Source organism: Pinus tabuliformis, chromosome X (assembly GCF_031772625.1).
Source record: "Pinus tabuliformis cultivar Carrire ecotype Pingquan chromosome X, CPIR1, whole genome shotgun sequence".
In the NCBI taxonomy this organism is placed as follows: domain Eukaryota; kingdom Viridiplantae; phylum Streptophyta; class Pinopsida; order Pinales; family Pinaceae; genus Pinus; species Pinus tabuliformis.
Genome location: NC_142308.1, coordinates 475496812 through 475503869, shown reverse-complemented (window position 1 = coordinate 475503869; position 7058 = coordinate 475496812).

Genomic DNA, 7058 nt, shown 5'->3' with positions numbered 1-7058 from the left:
TAAGTGTCGTTTTGATCTTAGGAGTGAGTTTGTTTGCTGTTCACAGTTGATTTAGCTTTTACTTTCGTCGTTTGGTTTGAATTTATGCATTTCTAGTGTCGAAACAAGTAAATCATAAGGTGTCGTAATCGTCTTTTGATTTTGAAAAAGGAACTTGTTTATGTTTTCACTTGAAATCGAATTCAAAGTTATACAACATCTTTCTTTATATAAGCATCAATATTAAGAAAGAGAAAAGAAATACATGCATTTGTGCATTTGCATTTTGACAGCTTGTATGTTGATTTAGGAAAAGTGCATTACTGTGTGCTCTATGCTCTGTGAGAAAAGATGATGTCTTTCTTTTCCCCTTGTAGCTAGGATTTTCATCTGTTGAAAAGATATAAAAAGCTTGCTTATCATCTTTAGACTGCATTTAGGAGTTGTATCATACATCTCGTGGTGATCCAAAAAGGCAAACTTCTAAAAAAGATCAACCTAAAATAAATTGAATGAACTTAACAACGCTTTGCAACATAACGCACAACATAGAGGTCTAGGCTAGAGACGTGTTCCGGCATCGTAAAGCCTGATATCTTACCGTCGAGTGGTTGGGTGATTCCTCCACGGTGAAGCGATAAGTATCAGTACGGATTGTGCTCCCACGTACCGTCGCGTATATATTGGGAGACCCCTATAGGCCTAAAACCTTTATCCTTAGGAAGCCGTGTCGGCCGCCCTACTGATCGCAATGCACTGAACACAGCATTCAGGAAGATCGACCGCCCGTACCCTAAAAAGTATTCTGCGGTTTTGCGAAAAGTTTGGCACACCCTCTGCCTAAAACTCCAGAGCAGTTCCTTTTGGCCTTTTTCGGACTCTATAACGGAAAAAGTCCATCCGAGCATTTGTCACTTCGGGCTCGTTAAAACATCGAAGGAGACTAGAGTCATCGTTTGCTTTTTCTCGACTCTTTAAAATTGAAAAAGCAGGTTGTGTCTAAGCGTCGTTAAAATTTATTTTAAACGGAATAATCATCACCATTCCCTCGTTGATCTTTGAAGTTAGTCTCTTTTCATCGTAAGTTCTTGAAGAATCGCTAGAAAATCTTTTGGATAGACTAGATATGTCTGAACAACCGTCGACATCCAGGACTGTGTCATCCGACACAGCAGCGGCAGAGCCTCCTGCTGCTACCCCAACGATGTTCGATAGTATACCATCTGTCCCGGCAAGTTATCAACTACAAGCCGGAGTCCCATCAGGGACTGCTTCGACGACATCGTTAGTTCCTATTTCTTCATCCGGATTATCATCTAGTATTTCTTATGTTGAAACTCAACAAATTGATCCAATGTGTCTTCAAAGGCCAATTTACCCTTTAAGTACTGGATTTCCACCATATGGAGGGCAGTATGCTCTTTCATTGTTCCCTCCCAGAGAACAACCATATGGGAGTTTACAACAAAGTTCAGGTCAAACTGGAATTACATCCAGCGGTTGGGTACCGATACTGCCTCAACAACCAAGGGTTGTATATTCAATGCAACCAGTACACCCTGTGTCGAATATTCCCACCATACCTGCTATAGTGAATGCGTCGCAAGTACAAGCTCCACCTGTTGTATGTCAACCGCAGATTTCTCAGGTTGTAATACAACAACCTCTTGTCTCAACGACTCAATCACAATCTCAGGGTAGTGCCTCCTTATCTGGAGCGACTCAGGCTCAAACAAGTACTGTGACTCCTCATCTTGGTCAATCATCCAGTATTGGTCAACAGCAAATGGTCCAACAACCAGAGCTGGTTCAATCTCAACAACCGCCATTCCAGCAATCATATCAAGGACCTGAGCAACAAGTCTTTGTAAGTAATGGGCAACCATGCTATAATGGTTATGCCCATCAACCTTGTCAGCATTATGTTGGTTTGCAAAGACCCATTGCTCAGGCGATCCCATCTTATCCTGGGTATGCTTCGCCTAACCTGAATCAACAGTTGCCCTTTGTAGCAACTCTAGAATTACCAGATCTAAACCGGCTGACGAATGATCCAATTACTTATGCCCCTTGGTGGCCAGCGATTCCGCATAAACTTCCGTCAGATATTCCTAAATTTAATGGAAATCCGGGTGAAGATCCGTCGAATCATGTGATGACATTCCATCTATGGTGTTCATCAAACACCCTGAATGATGATTCGATAAGACTTCGCCTCTTTCAGAGGACGTTAACGGGTCCAGCGGCAAAATGGTACATTGAATTGCCTAGAGCTTCGTTCGACAACTTCAGTACCTTAGCCACAACCTTTTTAACCCATTTTCAATTACTGATAAGGTATGAAACGGGAACCGAACTCCTTACCAACTTCAAACAGACGACCGCCACCCACATATCTGATCATATACATGAGTGGCGACGTCGTCGTAGGATGGTAAAAACATACGTCCCCGATCAGCTATTAGCTGAATGGTTTATCAAGTCATTACTTCCAGCCATCACGGAAGATGTGGCAAAGGGGGGAGTCGTAATGGAAGAGCAAGTTATCGCTCGTGCGCAATATCTGGACTTGGTCTATACTCAGTCTGGCACACTCTACGACAAAATACCTGACGCCCCTAGACCGGAATTCTCAATTCCTCCTCCTCCTAAATCAAACAATGACTCTCACGCCAGCGATGGCGTGATTGGCACGACAAACGCGAAATCGACAAAGGCTACTTCCAAGAAAGCCCGTAAGATTTTAGATCAAAATGCAAATGAGGAACTTCTTGCCTCGGAAGTAAATGCCGTGTCGCCCAACAAGGGCAAACAACTGAAGCAACCAGGGGGCAAGAAGAAAAAGAAAGGGAAAAAAAGGAAACCCCCTGCGGGGTGTCATATATGCGATGAGGATCATTGGACGAAAGATTGTCCACATATAGCTGAAGTTAAGAAACTCTTTAAGAGTTCAAAAACCCCAGCAGTATTGACTGATCCGTTTCCAAGCCCAGGAACCAAACTGGTTGCTAATCAAAATGCTTCCCGATCCCAAGTGCTTATGTTGTCTACCTCAAAGCAGCAGAATGATACTTTGACAAGGAATAAAGATTACGGGAATCCACAGCTGTCGAATAACAAGGCTAATGAACAACCTAGTAGTTCGACGACAACTTTGACCGAAGTTGTGCCGCCCATCATGCCTAAACCAATGATAAAGTCGCCAAAGGGAGTAGTACACAAATCGACATTTAATCCTCGTGCCAAAGTAGCACAAAATTATAATATAGTAGAGGACCTGGCCCAATCGCCGCCCGCTATGTCGACACTTGAGGTACCGCAAAATTGCCCCTCCCAAGAGCAAGCTTTATTATCAGCAATAGGTGGGATTGGCCCAATGGATTCCAATCTTGTGGCCTTTGATCATAAAGGATATGACCCTCAGTTACCAGCTCAACTAGCTTTCCTTATTCAAGTGAAAACCCTCAACAAAACTGTTCATCGAACAATTATTGATGAGGGGGCATCTACATGTCTTATGTTGATGAGTTGCTGGAAAAATTTAGGCTCACCACCCTTGTCAAAATCGTCAACGATGTTAAAAGCATTTGATGGACGATCATACACTCCATACGGGATTTTAAGTAACTTGCAAGTTGAACTGGGGGGTAAAACAGTAGAAGTTGATGTTGAAGTAATCGATGGAAACCTCGATTACAACATCCTACTGGGAAGGCCCTGGATATATGCCATGGCCGCAGTTGTGTCAACCTACTTCAGGAAGATTGCATTTCCCTTTCAAGGAGGAATTACAGTCGTCGACCAACAAACTTTCCTCCCCGATAGTTCACAAGTTACGGGAAGCACTCCAACGATCCATGGAAGCAATCATTCGCTTCAAAATATTGGAGTAGGTCTCCTAAAAGACCCTGCCTTAATGGGTCCTTTTTCCCTACTGCCTGCGAATAATCTGGCGGAAGTAACCACAGTGGAAACCTACAATATGAAATCTTCTATATCTAATGGATTCGGAAGATTCCTAAACATTTTGTCAGCATGGATCATCACCCTAATAGAAATACTGTAAATACAGTGGGCTCCGACGAGGGTTCTTATCTCGCGTCAACCTCGTTAAAAAATGAAACAAGGAGTCATGAGGATAGTTCTTTTACTGTGTCAACCTCATTAAAAAAAAAAAAAAAAAAAAAATGAAACAAATCCCCTTTTCAAATCTCAAAGGTAAACCTTCATTCCAACCACCGAGTTGAATGCAATGAAGCTTGGGGGGCATGCACCTCGATTTGCGTTATTATGCTGGGGGCATGCAAACTTATCATCGAGCAGTTTTGGCACACAGTTCATGCTCGTTAAAAAATAAATGCAAGAATCGAGCAGTTTTAGCACACAGTTCATGCTCGTTAAAAAATAAACGCAAGATACGAGCAGTTTTAGCACACAGTTCATGCTCGTTAAAAAATAAACGCAAGATCCGAGCAGTTTTAGCGCATAGTTCATGCTCGTTAAAAAAATAAACATAAGATCGAGCAAGTGTTTCAACCCGCATTTAAGCTCGTTAAAAAATGAACTATTCCGGCACCTCGATTTGCGTTATTATGCTGGGGGCATGCAAACTTATCATTGAGCAGTTTTGGCACACAGTTCATGCTCGTTAAAAAATAAACGCAAGAATCGAGCAGTTTTAGCACACAGTTCATGCTCGTTAAAAAATAAACGCAAGATACGAGCAGTTTTAGCACACAGTTCATGCTCGTTAAAAAATAAATGTAAGATCGAGCAAGTGTTTCAACCCGCGTTTAAGCTCGTTAAAAAATGAACTATTCCGGTAAATAACCACTGCGAATGTAAATTATCAGCCATTAAAGCCTTGGTCGTGTTTGCACCGTCACCTCCACTTTTCCATTGGCCGATCATTCACCTCCATTTGATTGTTTACCCATTTTGAGGAACAGCTGCGAAGAGTGATTTCACCTAGCCATCCTTGTGACACTGCCGTAATTGCAAAATTCCAAGCCGTACCTGGAATCCGCTGCTACCCTGTTTATCACTCGTTCCTCAAAAGACGAGTCTTCTTTAAGCTCTTTTCAACTGACTCGTAAAATATGAAAAGATTGCCGAGTTTTGGCCTTCCAGCTCGTTAAAGCAACCGGAAGAGCTATCCCCCCTCTAGATTTTAATCTTTTTGGACCCGAGGGATTATTGCACAAAAAGATCGAGCGCTTGTCTTGTTCGGCTCGTTAAAACTATCGAAAACTCATCCCTTCTGTATTGTTTTATACTTTTTTGGACTAAAGGGATTAGATGACGAAAAAGGACTTTCGGAGTTGACTTTACGTACCTTTTTAGACTCTCTAAAAATGAAAAGGACCGAGTTGTCTTTGTCTCTAGACTCGTTAAATGCATTAAATAGCGACAAACTTGTCTTTAGATGAGAACGAGTTTCACTATCGCTAGGCTCGTTAAAACATAGCGATGGGCTTGCCCGAAGGGCGGGTTATAGAACAAGCATATGTTATCCTCCTCAAGCTTGACAAAAATAAAGAGGTACTGTTCAGCAATGACTGGGGAAAAATTGGGAGAAACTCAAGAAAACTTTGATGGTAGCAAGTCGCTCTTGAACATGACACTTTTCCTCCGTACCACAATCGGGTTGGGTTGTTTCATTCACCGGTCACATCACCATGGTCTCGCCATACCATCCATATTTGGGGTAATGCTACCGATCCATCGCATCAGTGTCGCCATATGTTCAAGAGAAGTCAACCGTGTCCCATCCACTGTCGTACATTATCCTTCATCCTTTCATGACCGCCACCCTGAATCATATGTCACATATCGTTTTCACCTCCATCAAAATCATTAGCTCCGTTCCGTGTCATTGATGTGGGATTCATTAAGGCCCTCCTTTGACGGATCGCTTCTTGTCGACATCAGCTCCTTATCCAAGAAGTTGATCTAGGAACAACCCCTTCAGTACTTTGAAGCTTGCATGCCTCAATGGCAAGTTTCTCACTTCCGGCGACAGGTATACATCAATGACCTTCGACCAGAAGATTTTGCGTGGTGTTCGACGCCAAGTCCTTTATTCACACCACGTAAATTGTACTGCAATACCTTGAGGGTCATTATCATTATCGGTGATTCCTCTCGCGCTTGTTAACGGCTTACCTCATTAACCGGTAATCAAGCGATGTCTTTCCATGTTCGACTTCAGAACATTTCTCACATGGATCGACTTGTACTTAGAGTGAAGATCGAATGAGTTTTGAAGACCCCGGATCTAGTTTCATCCATTCGGGCTGTGATATATATTCAGGAAAGATAAAGACATTGACATGTACATCATTGCAGCAGATAATCATCCTATCCAAAGGATGATAATTTCATCAAAATTATCAGTCTACCATCAGACGATTGTCTGTTCTATGTATGAAAAATGAATTTATAAAGCTGAGCATGGGAATGCCCGCCTCAGCTAGATCATGAAAGAAGTATGAAAAATAATGCATTGTATTGTATCTTATTACAGGTATCCTCCTAGCATTGGATGAACTTCGAACCCTCCTGGATAAAGCATTTCACCCGATAAACGGCCTCATACTTTAGGGGGCAACTGTTATAGACATTTTTGTGCCTTACCGCATTGAGCATGAAATGTCCATAATCTAAGGGATCCAAAGTCCCTAAACATGTTGTTCCTACCCCTAGAGGAACAAGGCTAACAAACCACGGCAATTCACAGAAGTTCTCCACCAAAAACTGCTCAAAAACAAGTCAATTCAGGATCATGTCAATGGCTCCACTGGCTGTCTGCGCTGAATGTCAAAGCCAACACTGGCTACCTGCGCTGAGCGAGAGTGGACATGTGGCAAGCTCATTTCTCAAGGTGTCAAAACCCAGGAAGCTTCCAAAATGACACTTGCCTCAGGGAATTCGACTATGATGAGTAAGAGGTTCCAAATCTCCAAGTGGAAGCAAGAACCTCCAAGTGGAATCAAGAACTGACAGAGGGAGAGGACACTAGTCAGATCTCAAGCTGACTCATCCTCTCTCCAAACATCTATATATGGATCTCTCCTCCA